A 14,700-nucleotide genomic window follows, 5' to 3' on the forward strand; every position below is an offset into this window, starting at 1 on the left:
CGGTCCTGGCAGTGTCTTATTTTAGAGCTTTTCGCGTGGTAGCTATCCCACAGTCTGGTTTGCTAGCCCAAGTTAGTTCGCTCTGATTAACTTCGGGGCATTCGGGCCTGATCCTTACTCTAAGCAATGCAGCCCACGCCTCCCTGCCCAGCCCCCGCTTGCTAGAGGCTGGTGCAGGCGTCTGCACTGCTTCTCCACTGGGGAAGTTACCATTGGGCTCGTAATCTGTGGGTTTTAATTATTTATTTATTTTTCCTCCCTGTTATGTTGCCCTCTGTGCTTCCAAGGCTCGCCACAGACTCAGCAGTGAGAGTGTTTCCTGGTGTTTGGAAACTTTTCTCTTTTTAAGACTCCCTTCCCGGGACGGAACTCTGTCCCTACCTCTTTTGTCTCTTTTTTTGTCTTTTGTATTTTTTCCTACCCCTTTTCGAAGACAATGGGCTGCTTTTCTGGGTGCCTGATGTCCTCTGCCAGCATTCAGAAGTTGTTTTGTGGAATTTACTCAGTGTTTAAATGTTCTTTTGATGAATTTGTGGGGGAGAAAGTGGTCTCCCCATCCTGTTCCTCTGCCATCTTAGGACCGCCTCATCATGTAACTTTTAAATGTAGCATTTATGTGTTAATTTTAAGTATCTAATTCAATGAAATATTGTACATACTGATAAAATATGAGTATAAAAAAAGAGTTCTTTCTATAAAAACAAAAGCAGGATGTTTTTTAAAACTCTCAAACATAACTTGCTAATACAAATTGTAATTGAGTTAGATATGAATGAGACAACTGTAAAAGATTGGAGGTGGGAGAAAAATTAAAATTTTAAGAATCTACTTTGTAAGCATATACTCTACTTTGAATATAACTTTCACTCAATTTTTCAAAAACCTAAAATTAGAAATCAGAGCTGATACACTGGGGGGACTGGTTTATACAAGAAAGAAACATAATTCTAATCAGCAACATGTTCTCAAAGAGAAATCTTGGCCCAGAGACTGGTGTCCACCTAAAAGTTCACATTAACATAAGAATAATTGCTTTAAGTAAGTGAATAAGTAAGTATGTAGGTATTGGAGAAGACTCTTGAGAGTCCCTTGGACTGCAAGGAAATCCAACCAGTCCATCCTAAAGGAGATCAGTCCTGGGTGTTCATTGGAAGGACTGATGCTGAAGCTGAAACTCTAATACTTTGGCCACCTGATGCGAAGAGCTGACTCACTGGAAAAGACCCTGACACTGGGAAAGATTGAGGGCAGGAGAAGAAGGGGATGACAGAGGATGAGATGGTTGGATGGCATCACCGACTCAATGGACATGGGTTTGGGTGGACTCCGGGAGTTGGTGATGGACAGGGAGGCCTGACATGCTGTGGTTCATGGGGTCGCAAAGAGACGGACATGACTGAGCAACTGAACTGAGGTAGATAAATAAATATTAATGTATATTTTCAACTCCTTTTACAATTATCTAACAACTAACTTTTACCATGAGGTAAGAAAAGAATGAAGTATATACCTAAAAAGTTTGTTGGGGTAAACAGAGACACAAGATTACGACGTCTGAAGTTTGATGAGGCAAAACTGGCTTTGCTAACCTCAGCCTTCACCCAACCACTGCCTTGGTGGTCCAGCATTGGGCACCCATTTTCAGAGCCCAGTACTGGTCCCAGGAAGGTTAGACAATTAGGACTCAGATCTCACACTACTGGCTCTGGGTCAGGAAGGAAGGACAAGCCCACACCATACCTGTAAGAGCAAAGATTAACTTAAAAGTTAGCTTGAAATTGCCAACTCATTAAATCCCCAAACTGTGACATCTAAGGTCTGACAAACCAGCCTGGGAATAAAATGAATGAAGATACTTTTCCTCCCCTTAAAAATCACACAAATTCTGAGTTCAGAAAGACTTTAATTTGGTCTCTGTGCCCATCACCTCAGAGCACACTAGATCTACCTTCAACGTGAAGCTTCAAACAAATTCCTGATTCCTTGGAACCCTAAAAATAAGTGTGCTCCTTGGAACTCCTTACAATACATAGCGAATTACATTCAATTAGTTTAAAACAGGTGGTCGCCAGTCCAGGTTCGATGCATGAGACAGGGTGCTCAGGGCCGGTGCCCTGGGATGACCCTGAGGGATGGGATGGGGAGGGAGGTGGAAGGGGGGTTCCGGATGGGGAACACATGTACACCCATGGCTGATTCATGCCAATGTATGGCAAAAACCACTACAATATTGTAAACTAATTAGCTTCCAATTAAAATAAATAAATTTTTAAAAAATAAAATAAAATTTTATCTGACTAAAATAAATAAATAAAACAGCTGGTTATTTCTTTGAGATCCTTGGTTAAACATCATTTCTCTGAAGAAGAAACTGTTTGGTTTTCAACCAATTAACCTGTTGCCCCCAGAGATGATCCCTTCTAGGAAAAGAAAAGGACTTCCTTTTCTCTGATTTAACCAATTTAATTTTGTTCAAAGGTGAGTAAGGAAGGCTGAATGGGTGCCCCAGGAAATCTGGAAGGAGGCCTGTGTTTGAGGTCACTACTGGCTCTTGGCTTCTCCATTGCCACCCACTGCAGAGCTATGCAGGCAAGAGACACCCCAAAAACACACTGAAGATGAGGAACAACACAATGATGAAAAAGCCAGGTCCCACACTCCACAGACACCTGCTCTCCAGTCTAGTCAGATGCCAAATACAGCTCTCCTCCTCCCCCTTCAGAGCCCCTGCCTGCGTTGTTTGTCCACCTCCACCCCAACAATTTCAGATACAGCCAGGTCTCCCCTTCTCTTCAATGTTTTCCCCCAATACTAGATAGGTCCTTCAAACACTGGGCCCTGCCCACCCCTATGTCCACCACCAGCCTTTGGTATAAAGAGCATTTGTTGTGCACTTTAGCTTAAATTCATTCCATTTTCTATTCTATCTCCTAGCATCACTCCAACTTACCCATGTCACTTCTGTGCCACTGGTGGCTCAGCAGTAAGGAATCCACCTGCATTGTGGGAGAGCTGGGTTCAGTCCCTGGGTCGGGAAGATCTCCTAGAGAAGGGAATAGCAACCTTCTCACATATTCTTGCCTGGAGTATTCCACTGACAGAAGCAACTGGTGGGCTACATGGTCCATGGGGTCACAAAGAGTTGGACAGGACTAAGTGACTAAATACACACACACACACACATAGCCTATTAATGATGTGATAGTTTCAAATGCACAGCAGAGCAACTCAGCCATACATACACATGTACCCATTCTCTCCCAAATCCCGCTCCCATCCAGCCTGCCATATAACACTGAGCAGAGTTCCCTGTCTTATACAGCAGGTCCTTGTTGGTATCCATTTTAAATACAGCAGTGTGTACAAGTCGATTTCAAATTCCCTAACTGTCCCTTCCCCTCGCCTTTTCCCCTTGGTAACCAGAAGTTTGTTCTCTAAGTCTGCAGTTGTTATTGTTCAGTCGCCCAGTCATGTCTGACTCTCTGCGACCCCATGGACTGCAGCACACCAGATCTCCCTGTCACTTACCATCTCTCGGAGTTGCCCAAGTTCATGTTCATTGCATCGGTGATGCCGTCCAGCAATCATCCCTTCCTGGATCACTGCCTTGTCATGGTGAAGGGGCTTGCATAACTCCATGACGCTATGAGCCATGTCATGTAGGGCCACCCAAGACAGACAGCTGATAGCAGAATGTTTTGACAAAACGTGATCCACTGGAAGAAGGAATGGCAAACCACCCAAGTATACTTGCTGTGAAAACTTAATGAACTGTATAAAAGGCAGAAAAGCTAAGTCTGTGGACTCACTTCTAATTAATAAAATTGGAGAAAGCCATGGAATGTCACTTCTGAGACTGGACTTTGAAAACACTGTGCTTCTGTCTAGGATCTATTTCTTTCTCTCTCCCCTACCTTATCTTGTCTTTTCCTGTTCCCAGTCTCCTTTCCTCCCTTCCTCTCTCTGTCTTTCTCTCTTTCTCTCCCTCTTTGCTCTGAGGGAATCAGCTGCCCTCCTGTGAACACAGCCCTGTGCAAGGGACCACAGGGCAAGAATGCAGCATCCCCAGCCAACACCCACAGGAGACTGGAGGCCTGCCTACAGCCACACTGACCTACTGAGGACCAGCTCCTCCCCTCTCAGGCCCTGAGATGACTTCTACCAGAGCTGATACCTCGACTGTAGCCTCATGAGACACCCCGAGCCAGAAGCACCCAGCTGAGCATTGGGTTTACTGTACTAACATGCTAAAATTTGCAGTAATTTGTTACATAATGATAGATAATAATATATGATTTTTCAACAATTACCAAAAATTTTTTTCTGTAAAGTTAAATCTAATGCAGGCCTCCTTTTCCTCTTTCCCCTGCCAGATAGGTAGAAAATTACCTTATTCCAGGCCTATAAATCTCTACCCACATCCACTCCTCTAAGGTCTTATCAAAGTCCTGGGTGTTTATGACAGAATATTTGGGAAAGCCTCTAGTTGCTGGCTTGTACTGGTCACCATTAATCAATCCATTGTCCAACTATGCATGACCCGTGGACTTAGGACGTCGGGAAGCTCCACACTTTCTCTGCTAAGCCTCAGGCTGGCCCCTACTGGGATTTTTGCCAAAGTTGGAGCCATTCTGCAGCTCTATAAGCTCCCAGTTGGCCCCCTCATATCCCTCCCTCTCTTCCCAGGTTCTGGGATTCTCCCCTCTCTTAGCACTTCCACCCTCTTCTCCACAGTCCTCGAGTCCCCCATACACACACACACACCTGTAACTTTAGCATAATTTCAGAGTTTCAGGTTTTGAAGGAAAAATGAAAAAGAAAATATTGGATTGGCCAAAAAGTTCATTCCAAATGACCAATAGATTATCCAACTCAGTAGATTATCCTCAAGATGCTATTAATACCACATAAAGGAAACACAATGACCTTCTCCAAATTCAGAAAAATACACAAAAAGTTCTCACTGTTTCTAATCCTGCAACTGCTTCCTAAACAAAATATAAATTAATGTTTCAATAAATAATTATACAATTTTCCCCTAAATATTTAAGAAAATATTTATGCCCTAAGAAGGATTGTCATGCATACCCTAAGGCTCTGAATACCTCCTAGCAAACTGTATGTAGCAAAGCATTACCTACTGCTCCCTTCCCCCAACCACATGCAGCCCTCTATAAATAAGCTCAATAATGGAGGAACATGACGCTTCGTAGGGAACTGACTTTCCCTAACTCTCTCCTCACTCTATTACAGCCCAAGCAGCCAGCCATGAGACAGGCAGCTTGCAGGCATGACTGAAATAACCTGTTACTTCTATGTATGATTTCAGTGGAACCAGGGAGATCTTTTTTGGCCCAAAATATCTTCCCAGTGTTCTGCAACAATGACTGAAGGCCACCTTTCGAGCTTGGTTCATTTGGGTTGAAAGCACTGTTACTCCAAAGTTGAACTACCCATTGAACTCTTTTTAGTCAGGAGCACCTTCTGACAATTTAGCTTATCAGTTCTTTTCCAATAGGCAGCTTATTGAAAAAAAGTGTTTAGGCTCGTATGTGAGTGGAGGAATAGGAAGAAAGATTTTGAACAGCAGGAGTGAAGGTAACTTGAATGTAAAGCTCAAGGAAGCCAGAGGAGAGAAAGAAATAGGAAAATGCCTCCTTTTACTGAGACATGACTACTGGGGTTATGACAATATGTACCATTATGGTTTTTCTGTGCAGACCAGAAAAGATGAAGGCCCCCCTGGGACTAGATGGGTGTCATGTCATGTTGTGGACTAGATACACTAACACTGTCAGTACTAGCAGTACAGGCTAGTCCTTGGGTCTATGGTGCCCAGGGCATCTCCATTTGCATAAAAGAGATTAACTCCAAGGGGGAATTATTTCCCTACCAACCCCACCTTCACCCACCTAGAACTCCCACATCTCTGACCCTAAATACCTGAAGGGTGTAGGCTACTTCTCTTCTAGAAAAATAAGGGCATTCTTTCAAAAATTCTAAGATCCAACAGAGGAAACAGAACAAAAATACATTCCTGTCTTCCTCTACTTTGTTTTAGGAGAAAGAGGATTTTTAAAGAAAGAAAATACTTTTTTTCAGTCACCTGTCATTGTTTGACATAAATAATTTTGTTTTCTTTTGTCTTCTTCTGTTATCCTTTCATTTTGTGTTTCTCAGCAGACTACTACAATGAGTGAGACAGAGTGCACATTCTGAGAATACAGTCCTCACAAGACTGCTCTCGCTGCAGACCCCAGTCACAAGTTTGCAGTCCCCAGGGCCAACCTCACTTCATACCAGCTGACTAAAACTTCAAGGATTTCCATAGCAACTCTCAGGTTCGATACTCCGCTAGAATGACTCGCAGAACTCAGGAAGGTGCTATGCTTACGGTTTTAGTATAGCAGAAGGATCAAACTAGAACCAGCTAAAGGAAGAGAGGCATTGTGTGAGGTCTGAGAAGGTTCTAAACACAAAGTTTCTACCATCCTTAGATGTGTTACCCTCCCAGCATTGATCTGTGGCAGTTTACCCAGAGTATTGCCAATCAGAGAAATTCATCACTCCAACCATCTAATCACATGCTTGGTCTTTTGGTGTGGCCAAAAGCCACCCTGAGTTATCCTGTTAGAACAAACCGCTTGGGGGCCAACCTAAGTCACTGCATTAACATAAACCACGATCCAGTGTGCTCTAAGGGGCCCCTATGAAGAGCAAAGACTCTCTTATCATTTTGGAGATTTCAAGAGTTACGAGCAGGGACAAACAGGAGACTTCTCTTTGGGGAAATTTAATTCTTCACTACATAATTACCAAAATGTATCTGGCAAGTGTTAAAAATACACAAGTCACTGATAGCAGACAGGAAGTTCAACTGCATACACAGTTCAGGATTTTGATAAACGTCCGCTGAAAAAAACTGAATGGTCCCATTGCTTAAGCAGTGCTTTGGGAGGGGAAATGACCTTCTTCAGCTGACTGTACCGAGGGCCTTTTTTTTTTTTTTTTTTCAAGAGAGGCAAACCATATCCTTCAGCATTGACCTCCCAGATTAGCTGGGAAGGATGAGAGTCGTAGAAATATGTGCCATTACCTTGAAAACAAATAGTTGATCTCAACTAAAAACTGATAAATCTCTCCTAACATAGTCAAGGATTCTCCCATTTCTTCTTGGCAAAAAGAAAAAAAAAGTAATAAAACATAAAAAAATGAAATCATGTGTCCTTGAGTTGACACTAAAGAGAGATGCCTACTGTGTTCTACCAGGCCCCGGAAACTTGCAGGTTCCCTCCTTACCCTGTGTGGGGCCGTTCACCACAGCCTCTCCTCCATGGTCCTTCTCCTGTCTGATGATCCCCTAGAAGGATATGAAAATTCCTGTCATGACAAACACTCAAATTAGACTAACAGTTCCTTACTTCTGTGAGGAACAGCAGTAGCACTGAAAAGCATTGCTCCAGCAACTTCAAAAAGCCTATTCTTTCTCACTGGTGTACTTTTAAAGAAAAATAATGATCCCAGCTTTTCTGGACACCATTCCCGTCCTTAGGTTTTGCAAAATTTCAATTCAACTAGATGTATATGGTGTCCCTGTAAGTGAAAAGTGGAAGTTTTTCAGTCGTGTTCAACTCTTTGCAGCCCCATGGACTATACAGTCCGTGGAATTCTCTAGGCCAGAATACTGGAGTAGGTAGCCTTTCCCTTCTCCAGGGGATCTTCCCAACCAAGGGATTGAACCGGGGTCTCCTGCATTGCAGGCTGATTCTTTACCAGCTGAGCTACCAGGGAAGCCCACAGAGATGAATAGGAAAATCCACAGGAAGAGAAAATATGGTCCCCACCTTCAGGGAGTTTCCAATCCAGTTAAAAGAAAAATATACTAACATATATAAATCCTTCACCAACTCAATGGACGTGAGTTTGAGTGAACTCTGGGCATTGGTGATGGACAGAGAGGCCTGACGTGCTGCGATTCATGGGGTCGCAAAGAGTCGGATACAACTGAGCGACTTAACTGATACTGATACTGATTCAGAGTACAGAGACCCTGGTGCTCAATTGAATCTGGAGAATGGTTTCTGAAAGGATATGAAATTTAAGTTAAGCTACGAAAAATGATAGAACTCTTAGCCCATGAGAGTATGTTGCAGGGAGACATTCCAGAAAGATGGCTAGGACAAGGAAGGGCGTAGACATAGGAAAAAGGAAATTGATTATTGGGGAAAGTTTTTATGCGTATAGACTGTTAGAGAAGTATAAAATATTATCTCTGCCCTTGAAGACATAAAAATCTATTTTTTTAATATTCAGATTAGAAATGGAGAAAAAGGATGTCTAACTAGTTGTATTACTAAGATCTGCAAGTGTACATGTGGCACAAAAAGAATAAGCAAATATTTGAATACATATTTGAATAAGATTATATCCTGTCATTCTATCATGAAAGAAAAGTACTTCTTAGAGAAACTATATTCCTTAATTATGTGTTAGCTCAGAAGATACTTTATTGACTCCAAGTTCCTGCTGTGAAAAACAATACTGGGTGAAATTTCAACACATAAACAGGTATTCACAAGGCAAATGGCATCACAGGAAAAACCACTTACAAAGAGAATTCTAACTAAACAAATATCCTTCAAAGTTCCAGTCATACTCGGTACAGGCCAACAACTCAAAACGGCATCATTCTGATGCCACAAGACTGAGATGACCAGAGAAATACATGGGTGGCAGGATTGGAATCCAAAGTAAAACACAAAATTGTATGGTGACCCCAACATAACCATATATTTTTTCTACAGAAATAAATGTAACTTTTGAGTATAACATGTAGAAGATACAGCTTAATAACTAAAGGCAAAAACTAGCAGTCACACATACAATGTGACTACCCCCAGAGAGAGCAAAAGCAAATAGCAAGTCAGTGTCCAGAGACAGGGAGGGGAGTGTCTGACCCAGTCTATGCATTAAAAACGGAGACATTACTTTGTCAGCAAAGGTCAGTCTAGTCAATGCTATGGTTTTTCCAGCAGTCATGTATGGATGTGAGAGTTGGACTATAAAGAAAGCTGAGCACCAAAGAATGGATGCTTTTGAACTGTGGTGTTGGAGAAGACTCTTGAGAGTCCCTTGGACTGCGAAGAGATCCAACCAGTCCATTCTGAAGGAAATTAGTCCTGGGTGTTCACTGGAAGGACTGATGCTGAAACTGAAACTACAATACTTTGGCCACCTCATGCAAAGAGTTGACTCACTGGAAAAGACCCTGATGCTGGGAGGGATTGGGGGCAAGAGGAAAGGGGGACGACAGAGGATGAGATAGTTGGATGGCATCACCGACTCCATGGACATGGGTTTGGGTGAACTCCGGGAGTTGGTGATGGACGGGGAGGCCCGGCGTGCTGCAATTCATGGGGTCACAAAGAGTCGGACATGACTGAGCTATTGAACTGAACTGAGCACAGGTAGCATGTGCCAGTGGCACCACACACTTTAAATAGAGGCACAGAGATCCAAGGATGAGCATAAAAAACATCCATGAGACTCAGCCTGAAAATTACTAGTCTAGAGAAAAGAGGGACACAATTCTTGCACCAAGAAGAGTCATTACACTGTGTAGTTCCCAAACTTTCCAAAGCAAAAATCTGAACACATTCCATGACAAAGGATATCTGTGTCACTTTCAAGTGTGAGAAACAACTTAGGGCATGAGTTTGAATACGCAAAGCTGAAAATTTCTAGGACCTTGTGATGCTTTATAAAGGCAGTAAATATTTGAAATCAGATATCATGTTCTAGAAAATCTGGGACTTATGATTATATAATAGAATTACAATGAATAAGGACAAATTCTAGGGTGATAAATTCTAGCTCAGTAGGAGGGAAAATATTTTAATAGAAAGAGTTACCCAAAGATAACTCTTTGGATATTCTACCTCAAATATTCTACCTCAGGAAGAAGAGACTTTAATGATAAATATTTATTATGAACCTGTTGCTCATAAAAAAAAAATAAATAAAAGCTATTGTTGTTATTTGGGCTTCCATTGTAGCTCAGACAGTAAAGAATCTGCCCGCAGTGCAGGAGACCTGGGTTCAATCCCTGGGTTGGGAAGATCCCCTGGAGAAGGAAATGGCAACCCACTCCAATATCCTTGCCTGGGAAAATCTCATGGACAGAGCAGCCTAGTGGGCTGCAGTCCATGGGGTCACAAAGAGTCGGGCATGAATAAGTGACTAACACTTACACTTACTTACTATCGTTGTTGTTTAGTCACTAAGTTATGCCCAACTCTTTTGCAACCCCAGGGACTGTAGCCCACCATCATCTTTGGGCTAGTGATTTCTGAGGCAAGAATATTGGAGTGGATTGCCATTTCATTCTCCAGGGGATCTTCCTGGACCAAGGATCAAACTCATGTCTCCTGCATTGGCAGGTGAAATTTTTACCCCAGAACCCCCAGGGAAGTCCATAAAAACCACCCTGCCCTTACATCATTCAAGGTCTAGAGTGGAAGCCAAGCAAGGGGATAGGCAACTACAATAGCCAGGGTGAAAAGCTGTATGCTAGAGATAAGAAAAATAGAGGATGGAAATCTGGGGAGTGGAGGGTAGGGCAGAAACATTTGAGTTTAATCTCAAGGTTTGGTTTCAGATTGGAAAACCTTAGACTGCAATCACCCAGAAATCAGAGATCACGGAGAAGGCAACGGAACCCCACTCCAGTACTCTTGCCTAGAAAATCCCATGGACAGAGGAGCCTAGAAGGCTGCAGTCCATGGGGTCGCTGAGGGTAGGGCACGACAGAGCGACTTCACTTTCATGCATTGGAGAAGGAAATGGCAACCCACTCCAGTGTTCTTGCCTGGAGAATCCCAGGGACAGGGGAGCCTGGTGAGCTGCTGTCTATGGGGTCACACAGAGGTGGTCACGACTGAAGTGACTTAGCAGCAACAGCAGAAATCAGAGATATAAGTGGAAAGGGCATTGCCCTAGTGCAGGAAACACATGGCAACAGCCAAAGCTAAGGCAGAAGTAATGGGGATAAAGAGTACTGGATACATTTAATATTCATTAAGGAAGTAGAATAAATAGGGCTTGGATTGGGGGATGAGGAAGAAGAGTGTCAATGAGAATTGCATTTCCTTTAATTTGGCAGCACCATTCCCCAAGACAGCGGATAGATGGAAAACATGCAGTTTTGCTGAAGATGAATTCAGTCCTGAATGGCTCAATTTGAGAGCAGATATAAAAAATAGCCATGTCTGACTCTTTGCAACTCCATGGACTGTAGCCCACTAGGCTCCTCTGTCTATAGAGTTCTCCAGGCAAGAGTATTGGAGTGGGCAGCCATTCCCTTCTCCAGGGTATCTTCCCAACCCAGGGATCAAACTCAGGTCTCCCACAGTGCAGGCAGATTCTCTACCATCTGAGTCATCAGGGAAGCCCCATAAAAAACATGTAGATATCAAGCAGGCAGCTAGAGTTCAAATCAAGAAAAAAGGCTGGAAAAGAAACAAGATATCTTGTCTTAGTTTGGGTTGCTATAATAGACTAAGGGGTTTAAACAGCATATATTTCTTTCTCACTAGTTCTGGATTTTCAAGATCTAGGTTCCATCAGATTCAATGTCTGATGAGGGTCCACTTATTGGTTTATAGGACTTATTAGGTCCTAACATGGCCTTTCTCTGGTGCACCCATGTAAACAGAGAGAGACAGCTCTCATGTCTCCTCTATTTAAAAAGGCTTTAATTCCAGCATGAGGGCCACTCTCTGACCTAATTTAACCTCAATTACCTCCCCAAATCCCCACCTATAAACACCATCATATTGGGAGGTAGGATTTCAATATATAAATTTGGGAGAGACATAAACATTCAGTCCAGAGCAAAAGTCTTAGAAAGTAAATCAAAGAGGTAAATAAATGAAAACTGAGAGATCTAAGAAGACCAATAGGAGTTCCAAATAGAGTAAACAGAGAAAATACAGAGGAGGAAATAGTCCACAAAAAAAATACAAGAATATATAATATGCATTCTAGAAGGAAATGAGTTTCCAGATTGAAAAGCACAGAAGTCCAGAATAATGATGAAAAAGATTCGCATCAAGGACATAATTGAGAGGCTTCAGAATCCAAAGGATAAAGAAAAGATTCTAAGAAGAAAGAACAAATGACATGAAGACTTGGGAATAAGAATGGCATCAGACCTCCCAACAGCAATATTGTAAATTAGAAGATACTGAGGTATGTCTTCAAAATAGTCATTAAAAATAATGCTGAACTTATAGTTCTTTACTCAACCAAACTCTGAATCAAAAATAAAGATAGACATTTCCTTACATGCAAGGTCTTTAAAACAGACCTCCTAAGCATGCTTTCTCAAAAAAAACTTCTAGGGGATAAGTTCCTGAAAAACAAAAGAGTTACAGCAAAGCAAGGAAGAGGAAGAAGTGGGAGCCATATAACTGAAGTCTAAGAGTGAGAGAGGTAGAGAGAATCTCTAGAATGATGGGAAAGTCCCACAACAGCAGCTGGGCAGCCATATTAGAGGGCAACGAGTCCAGACTGAAGCAGAAGGGGAAAAGCCGCTGAGACAGAGGTTTCCAGAAGAAAATAAAACTGACAGATCTTCTGACAGGTTTATGGTGTGGAAAATTGGATTGAGAGTCACTTTATAAAACCACTGGAGGATATAGGAAAACTTACTAAAAGATGAATGAAACCTGAGTTTAAAAAATGTTAAGAGGAAAAGAACTACAGGCAAACCGAAAGTTGAACGAGAAAGGACAGGCATTCATAACATACTTCTTGGCTCAAAATGGACACTGTAACATAACTATTAATTGTGAAAACAACGAGTGTGGATAGTATCAAATTATGGTAGTTATACTAGAAAGATACAGGGAAATGAAATATGTATGACTGATGGATGATTATACCAGATATCTATTTCTGTGCGGGCTTCCCAAGTGACTCAGTGATAAAGAAATTCACCTGCCAGTGCAGGGGCCACAGGAGACGTGGGTTCGATCCCAGGGTCAGGAAAATCCTCTAGAGAAGGAAAGGGCAACCACTCCAGTTTTCTTGCCTGGAGAATCCCATAGACAGAGGAGACTGGCCAACTACAGTCCATAGGGTCACAAAGGGTTGAACACAACTGAGTGACTAAGCATGCATGCATGCTATTTCTATGTAGCAAACCACCCCAGCATTTAGTGAGTTAAAATAACTGCAATTTTATTTGCTTATGAGTTTGTAGATTAGCAATTTGGACTGGGCTCACATTGACAGTTCCTCACTCACATGACTGCAGACATCTGGGGACTCAACTAAAAGAGTATCATGTCTGGGGACTGGTACAGGCTCTCTTCTGATGGTAGGTCTAGGCGCCTCAGCTAAAACACCTGCCTGTGTTTCTTGTAGCCTGTCTCCCTCTGGTAGGTTAGATCAGGCTCGTGTACCTAAGGGCCTCAGGGCAGTGTTCTCAGAGAGTTAGAACAAAGGTGTAAACTTCTTACAGGCCTAGGTCTGAAATCCCACAGCATCACTGCCAGTACAACTACTGGTCAAGGCAGGTCCCATAGCCAGCCCAGATTCAGAGGGTCAGGAAATAGACTCTTCCTCTTGACATGAAGAGCTACAAAGGCACACTGCAAAGAGGTATGCATACAAGATGAGAGAATGTGATGTGGCCATTTTTTCAATCACTTTTCTACAATGGTATATAAGCATGAAGTCGTTGTCTTCTGTAGAGGGAAATCAGTATAATGTCTAAGGTGGAAAAATCAGCAAATCAGTATGTAATTTAGGAATATGGTAAACAGAACAAACAGCAGAAGAGTTTAAAGTGGTTGTTTTTGAAAAAGGGATCTTTTACAGGACAGGTAACTGCTGTCCTTGTTATAAGCTATAGTGTTTGACTTTTAAAACTGTAGATATATGACTACTTGCAAAAGCAAACAAAGGACTTCCCTGGTGGTTCAGTGGGTAAGACTGTACTACCAATGTAGGGAGCCCAGGTTAGATCCCTGGTCAGGGAACTAGATCCCACCCCCTGCAACTAAGAGTTTGCAGACTGCAACTAAAGCTCTTGCATCCCACAACCAAGACCTGGTGCAGCCAAATAAATAAATACAGAGGTAAAAAGTTTGGCTATATCAACAATTTTGCATCTAGATATATACCAAAAGAATTGAGAGCAGAGAAGATAACAGATACACCAACACTCAGAGCAGCATTATTCAGAATAGCCAAAGCTGGAAACAACTCAAATATCCATTAACAGACGAGTGGGTAAACAAAATGTGATATATACATACAATGGAATATTATTCAACCTTAAAAAGGAATGAAATTCTGACACATGCTACAACATTGGTAAACTTTGAAGACATTATACTGAGTAAAACTGCTAGATATAAAAGGAAAAATATTACATGATTCTACTTAGCAGGGACCTAGAGACAAAAAGTAGAAAAATGGTTACCAGGAGCTAGGGGAGGGGGGAGGATAGTAAGTCACGGGTTAATGAGTACAGACTTTCAGCTTGGGAAGTCAAAAAGTTCTAGAGATTGATGGTGGTAGCAGTTTCACGACAATGAAAATGTACTGAATCCCACTGTGTGTGTGTGCTCAGGCATGTCCGACTCTTTTGCAACTTCAGGGACTGTAGCCCGCCAGACTCCTCTGTCCATG

This window comes from Ovis aries, chromosome 3, assembly GCF_016772045.2.
Source record: "Ovis aries strain OAR_USU_Benz2616 breed Rambouillet chromosome 3, ARS-UI_Ramb_v3.0, whole genome shotgun sequence".
Taxonomy (NCBI): Eukaryota; Metazoa; Chordata; class Mammalia; order Artiodactyla; family Bovidae; genus Ovis; species Ovis aries.